Below are 20,161 nucleotides of genomic sequence, written 5' to 3'. Positions count from 1 at the left end.
AGAACATCCCTTCTGCCCCACCTCCCAAAAGAAGCTCCCATAAATTACTCTTAACTGGTCTATAACAAGATTCATGGCTTGGATTAGACCTATTTGCATTCATATTTATTACATGATGGAACACAGGTTCTCTGCTGTGGTAAGCAAACCCTGAGTAATAAAACAGGTCTTAAGAACAAATACTGCCCGTAAGAGGAAGCTGTCTTTTAATCCTGAACACATCTCCTTAGTAATTCCATTCTCCAGTAATTCCATTTAGCCTGTGTCCATAGTACCCACAAGGATCACTGTGTCTCAGATGGTACAACTTACACAAACAACAGAATATATATTAAAAAAATCCACACTTGCTACCTGCACATTTCTTGGTGTGCTTTCTCAGTCTGCCTATACACCAGGTCCAATTAAATTTTAAATGTAGATGCCTAAGGATAGCACAGCTCAGGAGTTGCAGCAACAGCACCATAAACTACTTTGAAGAGCTCTTACAGACAGCTGACAGCAGCCACCTGCAACATAGTCGGCTCTACATAAGAGGGCAGTCAGACTTCAGTAAACACCAGGCAAACAATCCAGCCTCACTGTACCCCTCTGGATGAAAATGAAATGAGAGAACACCACACTTCAATTCCAGATATACTGGACATGTTCTTACATGACCTTCAACAGAAGTCACCAATGGCTCTCCCTCAGTTTCACTACATAAATACAGAATTCCAATCTGTTTAAGAGGGATGTTAGTGCTAACACATGGAACATGGAGAGAGTTCCAGGGTTTTATGTACTGTAATCAGCAAAAGGTAAAATCCATATAACAGAATATAGCTGGATAATAACATAATGGATATGTAAATCCAAGTTACAGGCCACAATCCAGAAATCACTTTTGAAGTCTGGGCTTTACAGAACTGATGGCTGCCTAGAACTATAAATCTGTTGGATAATAAAAAGGCAACAAATTAAACACTGGAATATAAAAAGCAAGCAGGAGAAAGACCCTTTAGCAATATACAAACTGCCCATCCAGTTCACCACCAGTTGATTCATTGTGTTACATCAGTGCAACCACAAGTATTCTACATCCATTCTTCAGGGACAGTCTACAGACTCCCACAGGTGAGAGCATACACTGAACTCTCACATATTTCTGCACTGCACCGAGAATGAGAAGGTTCAGTTCATAAGGATTCACAGATTAGTGGCTTATGTACAGAAAACAGAATTTAGTGCAATAGCATCAGATGTGGTGAGGCTGTAATTTACATCACAGGTGGGAATTTGAGGCTGGAAAGCAATTTTAACACATTATGTTGTTATTATTATTATGTTACATTATCATGTAATCACTAGTGCCTACTTCTTCAGCTTTGCCAAGGTTTTTAAAACAACCAGTACTTCTCACTGACATGGGCAAGTCAATTGTGCTGCATTTCTGATCTAAACGAGAATCTCAAAGTATCCTTTAAGAAATAGGTCAGTTTTCTAGCTTTATGTTACAAGAAATACCATGCATGGAGATTACCTTAACAACACTGAACTTTCCAACATGCTTTCCAAAAGCTAGTAACAATTTTTCCTGAAATCTAAAGTATCATAAAGCCTTCAGGAAAATACTCCTCCATATGCAGCTTCTGTTTTTACCATTAGTTCATATTACAGTCATTGAAGAGACTGATGTGCAGGTGAAGAAAAAAAAAAGGTCAGAACTATATTTAGACACTGAGACTGAAACAACACTAATGTTAGAAGACTCCAAAATAGAGTAAGATCAAACCTTAAAAATACAGTCTCATTCTGTGTGTGTCTATAAAACCACTTGGAATGTCTGAAAAAAGTTATAAACAAACCTTAGCTACAAGGACACTGCAGCAAGTGATATTCACAGAATCCTTCAGTGCAAGAAGAACCGTAAGGCCATTCAGGTGACACTGCTGTGCTGTGATGAAATGCACTACCCACATGACAACGTATCCTAAGTTTAATGGGGAACAAGAAAGGCGCATTCCATTCTGCAAAACTACTGCACGTTCAGAAACAGCAGTAACACCTTTATGAGCTGCTAGAGGAGGAAAACACACATAAACACACACAAAAAAAAAAAAAAAAAGAAAGGACGAGCTGTCAAAAGAGCTTTAGCCATAATACTGTACAACAGCCTTTTAATTAACCTCCACAAAATTGAATTCCTCAAGGGTACCTGAATTTCGACAAAGCAGCGTTGCCTAAGACGCTTCAGTGCTGCTCTTCCGAAACAGCAGCACGTCCTGGCTGCGAACCACTCGGAGAAGGAGGAGAACGACGGCGCCGAGGCCGCTCCGGTTCCCCTCCCTGGGTACCACGGACCCGCACCTACCTCCTCCTCCTCCTCCTCTACCTCCTCCTGATGCTGCTGCTCTTCCTCCCCCTCCTCCTCCTCCTCCTCCTCCTCACGGGCGCAGCCACCGGCTTCGCCGCACCGCGAGGACCTCGGGAAGGAAATCCAGCGTCTCTCGCCTTCACCCCAGCAACTATTTCTGGGCTCCTCGACTTCTAGGAAGTTCAGGCGTTGTTCCTCCGGCTCCCGGCCCAGCGCCCGCCGCCGCTGCCCCGCGCAGCCATCGCCCGCCCCCGCAGGGTAACGCGCTCGGGGCTCGGCGGCGAAAGGGAAAGGGAAAGGCGGCTCCGCCTGGGCGCCGAGGCTGCGGCCGCCCTCCCTCTCTCTCTCTCTCTCTCTCCCCCTCCCTCTCTCCTTGCCGCCTCCCGCCCCTCCCCGCCCGCGGCGCCAGGCTGCCCGCCCGCCCGCGCAGCGCTCCGCGGAGCGCGGAGCCCGGCCTGCCCCGAGCTGTGGGACGGGGCCGGGAGGCGAGATCCTCTCCCCCTCCCGCCCTATATCCATATAGCCACACTAAAATAAAACACTTTTAAAACCATATTTTGTTTTAGGGGCAAGTTTTTACTTCCCCTAATCCCAAGGCTTCAGTCCCCTCTCCCCTCCCCAGCCCCTAGGGGGATATTCCTGCTTCTGCTGGGCGGCTCCCCACAGAAACTCTGGAAAAACAGCAACGCTCGGGTAAAAATAACTTTAAAACACCCCTGCGCACACGAGGGGTGTCAGTTTAACTCTTCAGTGTGCCCAGGGGTGCCCACAATCCACCGGCAAGGCCGTCATTAAGCCAACCAGCCGCTGTAATGACGGCTCTCCTGCTGTATGGGCAAGAGCCCACAGAAATGAGACAGGTTTGAAATAACACAGGGGAAATGAGATAGGTTTGTATGATATCTAGCACTGTTTAGGGAACTATTTCTGCAACCTCTGAAATTTCAGGGGTAAGTTTCAACACCCCCACTAAAATTCAACCAGATGTCTTAAAATGATCTGTAACTTGCTAAGTTCTTCTGAGCAAATTGAGGCCATAAAACAGTTATAAAAATAAAAATTATAGGGGGGGGGGGGGAAAAAGCTCCTCTAATGACAGTATCACTCCTCACTTTATTTTGTTAACGAGATCTAAAAGTGTGAGACAAACAGGAGTTAGCATGGATTCTGTTTAACAGAAAAGACCACCACACCCATTAACGTAAAGCCTCATGTTTACTGAGGATCTGCTATGCTTTCAAACATTCAGAGAAGGCTTAAGAGGCAGGGAATATCTAATGCAAATGGTAACACTCAGCATGAGTTAACAGCCTATGCCATTTTAGCTTCCTCCCTATAAATACCTGAAATGTTTCTTGGGATTTCAAAGGCAATGTAGAGAATGAACACAAGTGTGAAAATACTGCAGCCCACTCCACTGTATTACCACTGTAACACAAGGGTGTCCCCAAAACCCCACAAGCTGTCATGAGGAACTGTTCCATTGATTATGGAGAAGCCCCATGTTCTACAGGCCTGCCTTCACAAGACTTGTATTTGGGCCTGACAGGACATGACGGTGCTCATTTCAACAGTCACAGGTATTGGCAAGTATCTGGCAAGCAGCAATTCAGGAGATCCTGTTTCTGAACAGTGCTGCTGCTGAAGTATTCCTGCATAATACTACACTCATGTGTCAGGCACTGACAGTGATCCAAGCATTCTCCAAAAACAAATCAGAGAAGCAGTCTGGCAGTTTTTAAAATACGTCAGTGTTTGGATTAGTGTGTTGTAGCTGTGTCCACACAAGCTACAACTCAACTGGATCACAAGCTTCCATTTCAGTAGAGTCCACACAGGAAGAAATGAGGAATTTTACCATCCTAACCTGCCCTTTCCTGATTTTGGAGTTTTGTGGTTTTGGATAGGTACTGCTAGATATTGAGACTTGGCATTGTAGCAACAGCCTTCTCTGCTCCTTTGGATCTGCCAAGGTATTTGCCTCTGCATTCACGGAGAGGATTTAAAGAGGCTTTGTTAGGACTTCTCATGGTGAGCCCCAGACCAGAATGCTTCTGAACTTCAGTCAGCTAGAATAACTCATTGGCAAATAATTTAGTCAGGTAATCTGTATTCAAGAGCTATTTTACTTTGCAGTTGTTGAGCAGTGTTCTGCTTCTGTCTGCTTGATAGTTTTCAGTTAATCATTCACTTGTCAGCAGATCAGTTAAATGGAGCTATTGGACTGATTTACAGTACAGCCTCAACCCAGGAAAGGTGAGAAGATGACCCTGGCTTGGAGATAATTTAACTCTGTCTCACAGTCTAAGCCCTAAACTTTTGACTAAAGAGCAGCTTTTTGTCCTTCCTCACACTGAACATCCCTCTGAAGACTGGGCTGTCGAGCAGTTAATTTTATGCAGTTCTTCTCCCTATTCTGGAGTAGGTAATTAGAGATTAGCAACACGGTACATATCCTTAAATTGTAATTTGCCTGAACGAATTCCACAGTACATTCATCTGTCTAGTGCATCATGCTATGCAAAACACTGTTAAGGTCCTAAAATTTAAATAAATTGTAATTTACAGATTTGCTTGATGAGCTTTTAAAGGCTAATATTCTAATGTTAAGGTGGATACCTGGTGGTTAACTGCATAGCACACAGAGAAATGCATGGAACTCAGCTTGCCTTTTAGTGAAGTTAAAGGTCAGCATTCACTCTGACATTTTTGTCCCCAGGAACTCCCTTGCATTCCCCATTTATGTTTTCTGGGCAGTAATACACACAAAGAACCTCATTTCCACCGCTTTGCAGTACTTTGCTTCTAAGGAATGTTACAAATCCATGTAGTGTGCTGCCATCCCAACTATTTTAAGCCTTTGCTCAAGGAATATCAGTGATTGGGTGGTGGGGGTGGAAAATATGAGAGAAGAGAAATGAAGGACCCATCTCAACCCACAGCAAATGTGAGAGGTCACAGGAATGCAGAGTACCTTTAACATGTTACCCCAAGCCCAGGAAGAGCAGGAAGCAACAATATGAACTATTAAATTCTGGTTTTACTGCAAATGTCCTTAAATTAGTATGAAAACCTTGTCCCTGACCAAAGATCAAGTCTCATTTTATAACATCAAGAGACCTATATAGAAGAAACCAGAGCATAAAAAAACATTTTAAGACAAAGACAAGCAGGAATACAGATGACTTGTTTAAATGCAGCCAGGAGTTTTGCTAGTGAATACTGTTCCATTTGAATATACCATGTGAAACTTTTGTATGCATTCAAATATTCACACAAAAAGCACAGCCTAAACCACTTGACAAGCGTAGTCCAAGAATTTTAGTTACTTCTAAAAGACAGCAGGTCATTGAGCAACAAAATCATTACTTCACTATCAGCTTCAAGCATTAACACCACAGCTCTCCATTTCAGTTCTTGCATCTTCAAAGGAATATCTAAGCCTATCTCGGTTAACACCAAGCTTTGTATCCTCACACAAAGGAAAACACAACCTCCTTGCCCCAGAACAGACTGTTAATAGTCAAGAGATTTGGACACAAAGATGAGATGGTGTCTGGAATTAAAGCTTCTTCTGTGGCAGTACCTTGCCAACTGTTAACTCCAGTTAAACCAAATGTGTCTGTTCAAAACCCTCCAAACATGATACGGTAATAGATATGAAACAATCTTTTAAATAATTATTGTTAGCCTTTAGCCCATCAAGCCCTGGACTTAGACTTCATTCAGGAAACAACTCATGGCCACTGCAGTTAACATCACATGTGCCAATTGTTTTAATCAAAGAGCCCAAGTTCCAGCAGGCTGTACCCACCTGCACAGCACTGAGCAGTCTGAGGACATTGCCCTTCAGAAAGGCCTCGGGCTGCAATGGATGGGCCTCACAAAGACACAGGCAAATGCTGTCTAACACCAGGGATTCTGGCTGCCACAAAGACCCCATAAATGCATGAAGACAGATATGCACCTGCCCTGTTCTATGGGTTACTCTCACACTGCTTTCCAGCCATCTTGTCTGGCAGCTAATTAGGCCATGCTCATACCCCACTGCCTGATTAGGAACAGAAGAGGTTTGGGCATGGGCCAGTGGGGACCCGGCCTTCAGCCCTGCAAAGCGTGGCACCTGAGAGCTGTGTACTGGAGAAAACAGCATCCTGAGAGACTCTCTGGGCTCATGAGATTACCAGGAAACACAGGCTACATGGACAACATCAGGCAAAAGAAGCCACTGGGTGGGAAAGTGAACCAGCTGAAAGCCTGAGAGTTAAAACTGTGGAAGAAACGCCAGCTGGCAAGATTTAAAGCTCACAATGCAGGTGCAAGCAACAGTATCACCAGGTAACTGTTCTTTACCAAAGCTGGTTTTGTAACACTTAATGAATGTATGCATATTAATAGATTTCATTTAACTCATTTTCACAGTTGCATGGATGTGCTTATTAGAGGAGTCTGAGTAATGGTTCAGTTTTACATGAGCTGCACAGAGGAAATGGTTTTTTCCCTACTTTCTTTTTGTACGCTAGATCAGCTACAGAATGTCTTCAAATGACAGTCTTTCAATCTGAAGGAATGAAATGAATACTTAAAAGACTGATTCACTGCAAACATATACTTCAACCCCTTCTCCCAAGCAAACTAACCAACCCACCAGAAACCACCCCAAGCCTCCTAAACACGGCTGAGAGATTTAGTATTATCTTTTGACAAAGCATAAGAATTTGGCAAGTAAAAGGAGGTTTCATTCATAGTGACATAGTGAACTGCCAGTTTTCCAGCACTCCAGACACAAAGATGATGATCCATGAGTATTACAAGAAGAATGTCCTGGAGCACAGAGGTTAATGAACATCCAAACCACGATCTGCAACAACACCACATGGACTCTTCCTCAGCATAGCAAACACCACAAATCAAAATGATGGAAAACTATAGACAAACCGTAATAAACTGCATCATTTCGTGAACATCACAGAGTGTGTATAACATGAACCAGAAAAATGACAGCAGCACCACATCAAAGAAATTCTTCACAGAAGCTCAGAAGAAAACTGGCTTAAATCAACTGAAGCATACTAAAGGAACACTAGTACACAAGCAAGCATTCTGCCAATAGCATAAATGAATGATGGAATTTCAAAGTAAAAATGCAAAATTGGGCAGTGAAATACCATATCTGCAATTTCAATACATATATCTCTGTTTTCCTGATTTCATCCTCAAGTACTTTCCTCATGCACACACCAAAATGTATTATTGCTACTGTATATGGAGTACTTTTTCTCAGGTTATTTTCACTTTTTTCAATGATTAGTTTCTGAAAATTGCTTAGCATGTAAGGCATTTAAAGTGAATGGTGAATTCCGTACACATGAACTGTCTGACCGAAACCCTGCTGTTTACATCCTGTTCACTTATCACTCCAAGAGCTGGCAGGGTTCAACCAGGAGATATTACCCAACCATAGCTGTGTCCTTAGGAGAAGCAGAACTATCAGAAGGCACATGGTCCCTGTATCTCCTTTCGCCCTGCAGCTGCCCTCACTCACTGCAAGCGTGCCCAGGTGAAACCTCCACAAACCAGTTCAGCTCCCAGAAGAAGAACAGTGTGAATGCTGAGTTCCTGATAGCCTAGTTTACCTTAGGTATCAATTATCTCAGAGACCCACAGTGTGGATGCTGCCTCAAGCCACCTCCACTTGCTCACATGGAAGCACAAAAGATTTACATGGGTTCCAAGAATATGAGGAAAAAGAGAAGCACATTGGACCTGGCTTCCCACCAAGGGTGAATACACACATAACAAAAGGGAATATATAGATAACAAAAGGACAAAGATACCCAGCTGCTTTATATGCATATAGCAACACATGTGCTTGACATGTCACATATCCAGCTTATTGGTACATGCTGACATGTTCTGGGACTAGTTTCAGCAGACATGCATTAAAAACAGTAAAAAATTACTGCACTGGTAAACACTGTGAAGCTGAAGTTATCAAATACAGCCCATAAAGTATAAATTGTCAAAAGCCCCTCCCAACTAACAGCACTGTATGACCCGCATTTTGCTCTCAACAAAGACTCTTTGGAATTCCATTTATAAATACAGTTCTATAAAATAGGTCAAGTCTCTGAGTTTCCAGGAGATCTGAGCGGTTTGTGCAGGAAGGTATAGCAAAGCTATGTATAAAAGAAAAAAAAATCTCTCTAAGTGGTAATTCTGTATGGATGTTTCTTATTTCAGCCTCCTGAATCCCAGCTACAGCACGTTCTCCTAGAATTGCAAATACAGGCTGGGGTGAACAAACATGCTTTGGTAAACAAGTTCTCTGGCACACAATGTTATGTAGGTGGGGTCTACCCAGAATGTCAAGAGCTCTTCCTCAAATTGTAGAGATGAGCAAGAACACAAGCACCCCGTTTGCATTTCCAAGCTATTTACTGGTATTCTAGTCAAAAGAAACTGAACAAGGGCTTTGGTTTGGGGTGTGTACGTCCCCTCACAAAAGGCTCACAGGCTTTTTCCAAAAAGGAAAACATTTTAAAGGCAGCCTAGGATCTACAGAATCGGCCAGATTTGTTTTTGCTATTCTATTAATATTTCCAACAAACTGTTTATGGCAAAAGACACATCAATTCCACTAAAGCACTGTTATGCACCAACTCAGAGTAGAAAAAAGGTAGCAACAATGCAAAAAACCCAACCTACCAAAGCAGGAAGATGTATCTTAAAATCCAAAAAGGACACAGATTTAAGACAAATCTGTTTCAAGAGTTTATTATTTGCTGACCTTACTTTGCTTACTTATTTACCTAGTCATTTCCCAGGTTTTCCAGATTTCCAATGCTATTCCTGACCCATGGAGTAGATGTACATTCATCCACCAGCCAGAGAGTCTGATTTTTGTTCTCCAAGAACATTTTCATTTTCACATTTTCTGTCATGGGAACTATGGGTCAGTGTTTGAAGGTACATGTGAGTCTGAACTTTTAAATGAGTTTCAGAAAGGATTTATATAAAGACACATCAGCAATATTTTACTTAAATATGCATATGGTCCTCTTATACCAGGTAAAATCAATACAACAAGAAGTAGGTACAGATGATCATCTTCTGGACTCCAGTAAATTAATTTTTTCTTTAACTTACCTTTTTTTTTATAACATGGCAATCTAGCAGAAGCCAGGTAATGGAATATTGTAAATCTAAGTGTGGAGCATAAGCAACAAGTAAATAAATCCATCTAATCTCAATACTAATTCAAGACACTGTTCCATTTTGCAGCTTTAAAAAGGAACATTGGCAGTATTTAATATTTGAGGTCAACAATTTTTTGATGTTAGGTGTTGTGGTGTTGCAGGGTAGGGACCACATGGAATGAGGCAAGATATTGTAGATTACAGCATGGAGCTTGACTACTAGGTAGGAGAAATTACCACAAAATTGTATCTATTGACATTTAGCTTTCGTGTACATACAGCCATTTTAAAAGGGACAGTAAGAACCAGATTATTTTAAAAATATGGTATTTTCTTGAAGTCATTGTTCAAATTACTTAAATGTTTCACATGAAAATGTCCCTGCACACAATCCAAGCCACTCTTGGATGTATCAAGAGCAAGTCTTATTCCAACTACAGTTTTCTCCAACAATGCTGTACAAATTAAAGTAGCTTTTGTAGATGACAGCACAATTCTAAGTTTGCACAAGAACACAAAAGAGCAGAATGTCAGAGTTTTCTAATTACATGGCAATCTTTGTGTCAACCTGGTTCATAAAATGTTTTTATAAATCTTTGAATTGAAGAAAATTTTTTTTTTCTAGAAAGAAGATAAAAGATTTTGTAAAGTCATGAGAACTCAAGACATACATCTCCTGCACTGTAGCTCTTGATAAATACATTGGTTTTGCATTGGTATTAAAATATGGGCTATGTATGGAATCTGTATAGCATTCAAGAAGCTACCAACAATCAATCTCTGTTTGGATGCAATTGCAGTGCCAGTGAGGATCTCCTAACTGGAATATGCACCATGCTAGTGGATGCTAACAGAAGCAGTGTTGGAGGAGGGTACTAATATCTCTCTCTCTTAGATGGTCTGAAGCACATCCCATACAAGCACTCAAAAATCTCTCCATGTCACAGCAGCTCTGTTTTCCCTCAGGTCTGGGATGAGTCAGTAGCAGTTTGCTACACCAAATTGCTTCCGATTCAAATGTACCTTGCATTTATTTAAAAAGTGTTGCGGTAACAGCCCTTCAAAATACCCACTTGAGAAATAATGTTTCATTGTTCACCTTTATGTAATTGTGGTTCTCCCAGGCCTACGCTGCTCTTTTTTTTGATTTGTTTGTCACCAACTCATGCCTTCCCGAAAGCAGCTGTTGCCACACCAGAACCTCAGGGAACCTCGGAACCTGCGGTCACCTCCCCTGGGGAGCCGGGAACATCCAGCCAAGGGGTCCTCACCACACACCTCTGTTAAAATAAAGTCAGGATAATTGTGGACATCTTCATCCTTCACCCATCTACCTCCCCTGATTGATGTAGAAGAGAGTCCAAAGTCAGAAAATACAACCATTGTTTATTTCTCACTCTTACAGGAATGATGACTAATTTTGAGAAGAGAAATGCAGAAGTAATCAGGATTTTTTTAAAGTCACAGTAAGGAGGTTGGCTGTTTCTACTGCTGACTCCTATTTCCAGCTTTCCTATACACATAATGCTAAACAAAGTTTTTCATATACACTTTATTGCATACATTATGAACTGTCCTGGTTTCAGCTGGGAGAGAGTTCATTTTCTTTCTATTAGTTGGTACAGTGCTGTGTTTTGGATGCAGTATGAGAACAGTGTTGATAACACATTGATGTTTTAGTTGTTGCTAAGCAGTGTTTACCCTAAGTCAAGGGCTTTTCAGGTTCCCATCCTCTGCCACTGAGCAGGTGCACAAGAATCTGGGAGGGATCACAGCTGGGACAGCTGACCTGAACTGGCCAAAGGGATATTCCATACCTTAGAACATCACACTCAGCATACAAACCAGGGGAGTTGGCCAGGAGCCACCAATCCCTGATCAGGGATGGGCTGGGCATCAGGGTGTGGTGAGCAATTGTATTGTCCGTCACTTCTTTCTCTTGGGTTTTATTCCGCTATTGCCATTTTCTCCATTATTTATTATTATTATTATTATTATTATTTATTTATTTATTTATTTATTTATTTATTTATTTAAATTCTTAAACTTTTCTCACCTCAACCTGTGGGCTGTACCTTTTTCCAATTCTCCCCTGCATCCCACCAGGACGGTGGAGTGAGCGAGGGGCTGTTGCCTCCTGGGGTTGAACCATAACATGAACCTGCATAGTTAAACTTGTACCACGTTTTCAAATCTGTTTTATTGGAAGGATGTCCCAAGTCACACAAGTCACAGCAATTTACTGGATAAACAAGAGGCAGTAGAACTTCTATCAACTAACAAAAGGACCAGTGGTTGAGTGACACAAAAAGTGAACAAATAAAACATCAAACACTAAAGAAAAATACATTTTGGACATTTCACATAAAAGAAAATTTGAAAGCATTAATATGCCTACCATGGTGGACAGATAGAGCCAAACTATACTTGTATGGCCATTAGAATTGTGGAAGTATGAAAACAAGATGTTGGGATTACTTATTTAATTTACATGGGATTATATTCAGTTTTGTTTTACTGTGTGTCCAGGAAAGTTGAGAGGGGAGACCATGACCTCCTGTAGTGTCTGGAAGGAGAGAGGAAAACATGCAGAACTCACACTCCTTTACTTTATAACTAAAATAATAGTTATTATTTTGAGATTTTCTTTGAAAAGAAAGAAACCACCCACCAAAAAACCCCAAATTTATATGGTGGGGGAGGACAGCGGGGACAAATTTACTAAAAAAGTAAGTAAATCAGATACTAACAAAAGATTATTCCATAGAATAATTGTTAGTATCTTCTGAACACATAATTTGTCTTACATTTTAACCAGATCCTATTCTTTTCCAAGGGTGGCAGCACATGTCACAGCTTAATTCAGAGGAAGTTCCAAACTGACGGGCTTCCCACAGCAGGGTGGGTGCCTTTGCCACTCACCCTGGATGTGAAACAAGTCAATGGTAATCCTTTAGCATCACTGCTGTCACCAAGGGTGAACACCCAAAGGTTCATTTGTCTCCTGGGAGTTGAATGCAGCACAGCATTCCCTATTCAAAACAGCAAGGGGAGGTATTTCGGTTCATTGCTGAGGTCACCCACAGCAAGCAGCCGCTCATCCTGATGGAATGGTTCAGTTAAAATGTTCTACTGTCACTGCTGTAATGAGCCATGGAGAGAAATCCATGGTTGGAAGAGTCTGGATCCACCATCTGACCTCTGTACAGTGTCAACAACTTGTGAAACAAAATCTGGACCATCCCATGAATGGGCTGACATTACAGACCAGAAATGGAGACTAGATGATCTTTGAGGTCCCTTCCAATCCAAACCATTCTGTCATTCTGTAAATCTGAAAGGATACACTCTCCTTAGGCTTTAAATTGAGGTTTCCCACTATGGTAGATCCATTGTCACAGCACAATGACAGACAACAAGTACAATGACAGCCAGCAGAATCTGAAGCCTTGCAAAAACAAGCCATTTGCACTGACAGGGCTAATCAGTTTAAACAACAACAAAGCCATTAAAAACCACCTACAGCACCAGGGTTATTTGTTTGATATCTCAAATCTACACATCAAACAGCTAGCAACTTGGAAGTAAAACCAAAGAGCCTGAACAGGGAATCTACTACCATGTGGTATCTCAGCAGTCACATGGCATAAGGAGCAAAGGCCTGTGAATTGACAGCACTTTAGTTTAGTTTAGACTTAAAGTTCTTTTATTCAAAATTAGATTTTTTTTTACATTTAAAAAAGGCAGTGGATCCTTTAGATTTGTTTCTAGACAAATGGAAAGCAACCAGTTCAGAAGAAAAGTTGACTAAATGTCATTAAATGGGAGGTGGTAGAGCCCAATAATGAAGCTAAGAGAATGTGAACACAAGAGACACCAAGGGGGGAGACAAGAAAGAAGCAGCAATTCCTCTACAAAACAATACAACATGATAATCTGTGCTTGTACCCTGTAAAAATAAACAAAAGCAGCACAAGATTTATTTGTCGAGACAGGTACAGAATGTAAAAACATTGTCAAATTGCTAGCAATAAATATAAAATCTGCAAAAGTACATAGTTATGAGAATCAACATGGTTAAGGTAGAATTATAATGCAAAAAAAAATACTAGCAACAAAAAGAGATCCTTATTATCAATATGTTTATAGCCTAAGAGCAAGAAAAACCTTCTGGCCCTACAGAGAGAAAAGCTGATGAGAGATGACACCCAGAAGACCATCATGTCTAGGACATCAGTCTACACCAAGGGGGTCAAATGCAAGCAGTGATTGGCATAAATAACAGTAATGACAGGTAAGGTTTCAGGAAGAACAGGAGAGAGACAGAGAATGTGAATGGAAGTGTGTGCACATCTGCACAATGGAAAAAACCCCAAGTAAACAAACCAAAGCAACAAATACCAGGTAAGAATATTAAAGACCCAGTGAGTCAGTTTAGCTTCAAATTCCTGGGGAAAACAATCCAAAACAGATCAATTAGCAGCACCTGGAAGATAATCCTAAGTAATAGACAAAAGAGATTTGTTAAATCAGATTGCTAACTTCCTCTGACAGCCTTCCAGAGAGGTAGAAGAGAAATCACAGATGTCACACCTTCCCTTTAGAAAAGCTTTGAAACTGCCTTGAAATATTTTAACAACCAGGTTACAGAAGCAGGAAGAATAAATATTAATTCTAGATGTGAGAAACAGAGGTTAAATATATCATCATCAGGACAGGGTAGTGATCTTGAAGAATGGAGTGAAATGTAGCAGGTTATATGCAAAATATTGCCCACAGGCAGGAAACATCTAATATGGAAATACAGGATGGGAAACAAGGCCTCAGACTACAGCAGGTCATAAAGACAAATGTCATGCTGTTCTAAGACAAATATTGCTGTGAGATATAAAAAAAGAGTAGAAAGCCTGAGCATAATCTGCTGAACTCAGAAAAGTCATTCTACTTCACTCTGTTTTTGTCTGAATACCGAGGGCATGGTTGTCCTACCTGTGTGGGTCTGGGGAACAGAAATAAGAATGAAAACTGGTCTGGAAAATGTGGCTTATGGGGAAGTGGAATGAACAAGCTAGTGTGGGGTGGGATGGGGTGGGGGGAACCCACTTGAGGGGTGGCTGTTACCTTGGAAGACTGCTTCAAAGAGAAGGGAATTGTCTCTTCAGGACAAGTCCTAATGAGCTTAGAAAGAGCACAGAAAAGGTTCAGGTTAATAAGCACTGGATGAGGAGAGACAAGAACATGAAAAAACTATTGGAAAGGTAGTGAAGCAATGGAAGATATTTCACCAGGAAAGAGCTTTAAAAAGAGCTGAAGCAAACACTTCTTCATAAAACACAGATTGCATCTTTGGGGCAGGGACCACTTGAGACTGAGACCTTATGGCTGGGAGCAATGGTTGAGGAATGCCATGGTGGCAAACCAGAAGTGAGGGGAGGAAAAAGTTGTTTAGAAACACAGAGAGAAGCACTGAGGGAAGTCAGGTGACAGGAAGGGAAGCTGGGAAAAACGAAGATTAAAAACAAGACTGCCATTTGCAGGGAGAGTCATTTCAGAGGTGTGTTATACTTTTATGAGCAATGACTTACAAGGATGCAGCTGAAGTCAAGAGAAAAGATGGCCTCCAGGTGCTTGCATCTACTCTTGCTGCAGATTTTGTTTCAATGTCTACCTTAGCAAATAATGCAGTGGAAGAAAAGCATATCCAGAGATGCTGAAGATGCAGCACCACATGACCCATGTTGGCATGGCAGGCTGTGTGTTTTGCTTCAACCCAGTTTTAGCCTGGTCCTGTGCCTGGTTCAGTGCTAAGAGCAGGCTGGAAGAACATCTTCCAATCTTATTTCACCTGAAAGGAATCCAGCTCATGCTCCCCAGGATCCCCCAGCAGAGTGAAGCACCAGGGATGTACTCCAAAAGCTCGCTCCTGAACAGAACTAATAATGTGAGAGAGACTCATCTGAAGCCAAGCCAGAGGAATCCAGGGACCAATGACACCTATGTGGCAGAGACCAAAGCAGGACACACCAGCCACAGCAGAGCAGAACAACAGTGCTCTCCTCCACTGTTAAATTGATCTAAATGCTTTGCAGCAACAAGCATGACTGGAGTGACAGTGTTCACTCTCTAGACACCAGGCACTGACTGATTTGAGACAACATATTGACGATTTACTGACATCTGATGTGACATATGGACAACTTGGGTAGATCTGTAAATACACTGCCACAACTATCACAATATTTTAACTTAGCAACTGCATTTGCTTTGAAATAACATTGCTAATAATCTGTCTTATTTTTCTTTCTTTTCTTTAAATGAGGACCTATATCTAGGGGCTTTCTGACTCATAAATTAAAACAGCAAAACCAAAACAAAGGGCCAAGCACCCAAGTCGTCAATCTTTTCCAGCTGCAGAGTCATAGAGCAGTAACCAAGACAAAGAATGTTCTAGCTTCTCCTTGTCACTTCCTAATATCAACATATTTTCATTTCATAAACTTTCTTTTCCTAAAGAACTGTCAAATTGTGCACATGTCTGTGTGTGTCCCCTGTCTCTGTTTAGATTCTGAGCTTCAAGGCTGTCCTCTGTTCCTCATGCTCTGTAGCTTCTGAAATATTCCGCCCCTTCAGATTCCTTCTCAAGGACTGTCTTTTTTCTAACTCTGGGCACATCACAAATCCAACATGGTTCCCTGAATAATTATCCAGGATTTGATTGGGTGGTTGATGATGAAATTGCTTTCAGGTCATTTCAAGTGACGCTCCTATGTAAAACAGTAAACTGATTTGTGCATGCATTGACAAGTCTGCAGTTTAATTTTTGAGTAAAACCCTGTAAAGGTTATGAGATTCCTCCTTCTACCTCTATTTCCATTCTTTATAAATAAACCCACATTTTATGTGTAAAACACCACTAACAATCTCAACTAATATCAACAAATACAATTAAAGCATTTGCAGAGAAATTCAAGATACCTTTTAATACATGAGAGAAGCTACAGAAATCTGGTTTTATTCCCAGATAATTAAACAAGGGGATAAATGGCTGAGGGCATAAAACATAAGAATATCTTAACTGAGGATCTGAGCCAGCTTGTGTTGCAGACAGGCATTATTTACACATTCTGGTGAAGTACTCCACAGATTTAACATTTTAAGGCAGTTCATGAATTTCTAATGTCAATTCACATAAAATGTGCTTAAACACCCAGATGCTATGACCAAAACTAAATGAGTAATAAATCTGAAGTTCATCTGAACTGGCGAGGTTAAGTCAAGTTTCTAGTTTAAATTTATATTGCCTTGGATGTGTAAATTAACATCCAAGCAGCAAAATTTACTTTTAATTGGCTTGGACCATAGATGAACTCTTTCCTTTTTAGTCTGCCTTCTGATTTTAATTGGGTAGAAAGCTACTGTAAATATTTTCTTCTTTCTCACCCCTTCTTCCCAAGGTTTTTCATAAACAAGTGAGGTATTGTTTAACTGCTGTGCTCTAGACCCCACACACCCCAAAGCAAAACAGAGAAAAAGTACGTGTTCAGATTGCTACAGGGCAGGATTTTATACATTTTTTGGTCACACACCAGCAAACAACTTGCCTTCCTCCAAACAAATTGATCAATGCAACTTATAGTGTCTTTTTAGCTTTGCTTCTCATCATCTGTAAGGAGAGAAGAGTAGGCTTGGAAACTTGGGCAAAGGAACCTAAACAGATTTGCTCAGCAGTCTCCAAGTCTCTGGTCAACAGCTCTGTGCTGTTCAAAGCCCAAGTACAAGTGCATCACTGTTCCCTCATTTAAATGTAGAATAATTCTAGGATTCATGGCAATGCCAGCTTAAACTTAGCTCTAAAGAAACCCTTTGTTTTCAAATAAATCAGTGCCTGGTTTTAGATAATTCTATAAAGAATCCTATTCATCCACCACATAACCTATTAGTTAACATGAAAAGAGCACCAAAGAGGCAGCCAACCTCCAAAAAATTCTGAAGAAAAGTGAAGTTAAATCAACCTATGTGGCATATGCCTTTGGAGTTACATATAATGTGTGTGGACACACACACAAGATGTAAAACCTCATTGCAAACAGCACTGTTCATTCTTGATACAAACACTTTACACCAAGACAGCTGAAAATTTTGTAGCATACATTCTCTCACCAGAGCACAGTAATTGTCTGGTTTTTGTCACTGCTCAAAGTGTCACATTATTTTCAAGGGACACAACTAAAGGACAGTTTTGGGGTTCCCTGACAGAGAAACTCTATCTGTTTATTATCAGGGCTCTGAAAACAGAAGGATTGCAGGAAAGAATTGTTAGTCCCAAAAACTCCCAAACCAAGAGATATTCTCTTACCAAAGGCTGATTTGGGAAGATGAAATTTAGAAATTAAAATATTAAAATGCTGCTTTTTCACTAGTCTGAAAAATCCATGACCCCTTTTAAAGAGCAATCGATGAAAGTTAATTATTTACAAGATATTTACCATGAGTACTGGGAGATTAAATTAACAGCTTTACATTTATTGCTTAAATGAAACAGGAGGGTCTAGTATTTGAAAAAAAAGAAAAAATCAGGAGGCTAATTGGATAATTGGATTCTAGGCTATCAGGATCCACTATGACCCCAAATAACCCCCTTCTGTTTCACTTCTTACCTCTCATAAAACATTGCTATATAGTCCTTAATGCTACATTCTCTTTTTACTTATCTTTTAATGAAAACATAGCTTTTTTTTTTCTCCCCCACCCCCCCCACTTTAATAAATTCAAGTTGCGCCACTGCTATGGCAGGAAGGAAGCAGAAGTCTCCTAGTTCTTTGATGCACTTGTCTTCAAGGCATTTGATAGTCTGGGTACTTTTGCCAGGTAGTTTTTATTTCTGAATTGCCCTAAGTTTTCTCAGTTTTGTAATTTTTGGCAGCATTCCAAACTTGTAGACTTTATGCATCTTGCTTTTGCAAAGTATGCAAAGTCCCATCCAAAGGGAGTACAGGAGTTATTTTCTTCTTTAATTACCTCCTGTCCCTCTTCTATACTCTTTCCAGCATTAAAGGAAAACACATACCATAAACTGGAAATTCTACCATGGCTGACTAAAAGCATTCATTTTCTGAATGCTCAGTCCTTACTTATTTACTAAATTTAGTATAAAACATATTTTAGGGTTTGATAGTGATCCCAGTTCATAAATACCTAACACTAGGAATTTACAAACAAACAAACAAAAATCTAAACCTAAACTATTATAATATAAACACACAGTAGTTCAGAGTCATGCAGACCAGGTACACTTGCATCCTAATGCATCCAACATTCCTTCACCTAAGCAGGAACTACACAGGGTATGGAAGAGGCCAAAACACAGCCAGTCAAGGGCTGCAGCTTATTCTCTAGGTGAGTTGGAGGCAACTGGACTTGTTTTGTGAACCTTGAGAAGAGGCTTGAGGGGCACCTAACAGCAGCCTCCCAGTGTCTTGGAGAAGAAGCCAGACTTGCTGGTGCATTGCATGAGAAGGAAAATCCCCACAAGGATAACTGACCACTAGGACAGGGTGTCCAGGGGGGCTGTGGAGCCTCTGTCTTTGGAGGCTTTCAAAACCCAGGCAAACACAGCCCTGAGCAGCCCTGTCTGAACACTCAGGGTGAGGAGTTAACTCACCACCTTCCAAGGTTCCTTCTAACCAGAATAGAAGCATGATTTAAGATGTTTAGCCATGAGCAGCACTTACCCCTCCAGCTTATCTTCCTAGCTGAATTCAGAAATATCACTGAAATGCAATATTATGTACAATACCATGGGACAATAATCTTCACAGATGCCCATTTTCTCACTAAAATACCAATTTGAGCACAGATTAATTATGCAAAGCTCTAAAATAGCTATCAAGATAGTTACTGAAAAATAGATGTGTGTTTCCAACTCGTGCCTTGTTTTAACAGCAAAGTTACAAGGTCTCAATAATTGGCACACAGTTTGCATATATTCAGATATCAGATCGTGCATCCTATATTATAGATAAATAGTTGGGATTTACTTCAGTTGCATGGCTCTTCAAAAAACACTCACATAGGGGGTATAACTCCGTGGAGCACAGCAAATCTATTCTGATGCACCTGCTGCATTTGCAACATTGAGTCCAGGATGGGAGGCAGAGCTTTCCTTGGTCCAATGTCTGTTCCAAAATACTTTGCAACTAACAATATAGTGAAGATGTTTTCAATAGTTCTGTTTCCTCGGTTATTTCACAACAGTGAGCAAGAGATGGAGAAGTACCATTGAAAGAAAACTAATCCCAAGGGCTGGAAGAGACAGCAGCAGCAAAGTAGCATGATGGTGCCTCATAAGGCAATGGAAACATGTTGGTCCTGCTTCTCTTCAGAGGCAAAGGATCAGAAGTTGGTACCCCTTTGGTTTACTCCCAGAGAAACATAACAGTCTGTAAAGCTATGCAACTTCTGCACTGGCAGTATTTTGCAATAGTATTTGGCAAGACACTCAGCACTAGCAGCTTGCCAGTTGCCCTCACTGTTTCAAACAAGACTGCCAAGAAGTAAGATGTGACATCTCTTTGAATAAAGGAGCTGGGAAATAAATTTAGACATC

The 20,161-nt window shown here is 40.9% G+C and overlaps 1 protein-coding gene across 4 annotated transcripts in view; it reads right to left on the bottom strand.

Moving 5' to 3' along the window:
• Nucleotides 1-20,161, bottom strand: part of SGK3 (serum/glucocorticoid regulated kinase family member 3) — a 55,454-nt gene that overhangs the window by 30,708 nt on the left and 4,585 nt on the right. Inside the window, exon 1 of one of the 4 annotated variants that reach the window (XM_071420446.1) lies at nucleotides 2,354-2,712. The exons of 1 other annotated variant lie outside the window; for it this stretch is intronic. The gene's annotated coding sequence lies outside the window, so the exon portion shown is untranslated. Of the gene's footprint in view, nucleotides 1-1,847; nucleotides 2,141-2,197; nucleotides 2,323-2,353; nucleotides 2,713-20,161 lie in introns of those variants that run through there. 2 more of the 4 variants (XM_071420462.1, XM_071420455.1) reach the window with 2 other exon arrangements.

The sequence above is a fragment of the Agelaius tricolor genome, unplaced genomic scaffold (genome assembly GCF_023055355.1).
Source record: "Agelaius tricolor isolate 1412-34295 unplaced genomic scaffold, bAgeTri1.0.p SCAF_2, whole genome shotgun sequence".
Lineage (NCBI taxonomy): Eukaryota > Metazoa > Chordata > Aves > Passeriformes > Icteridae > Agelaius > Agelaius tricolor.
Note: the sequence above shows the minus strand (reverse complement) of the source record. Positions and strands in the feature narration are given on the sequence as shown.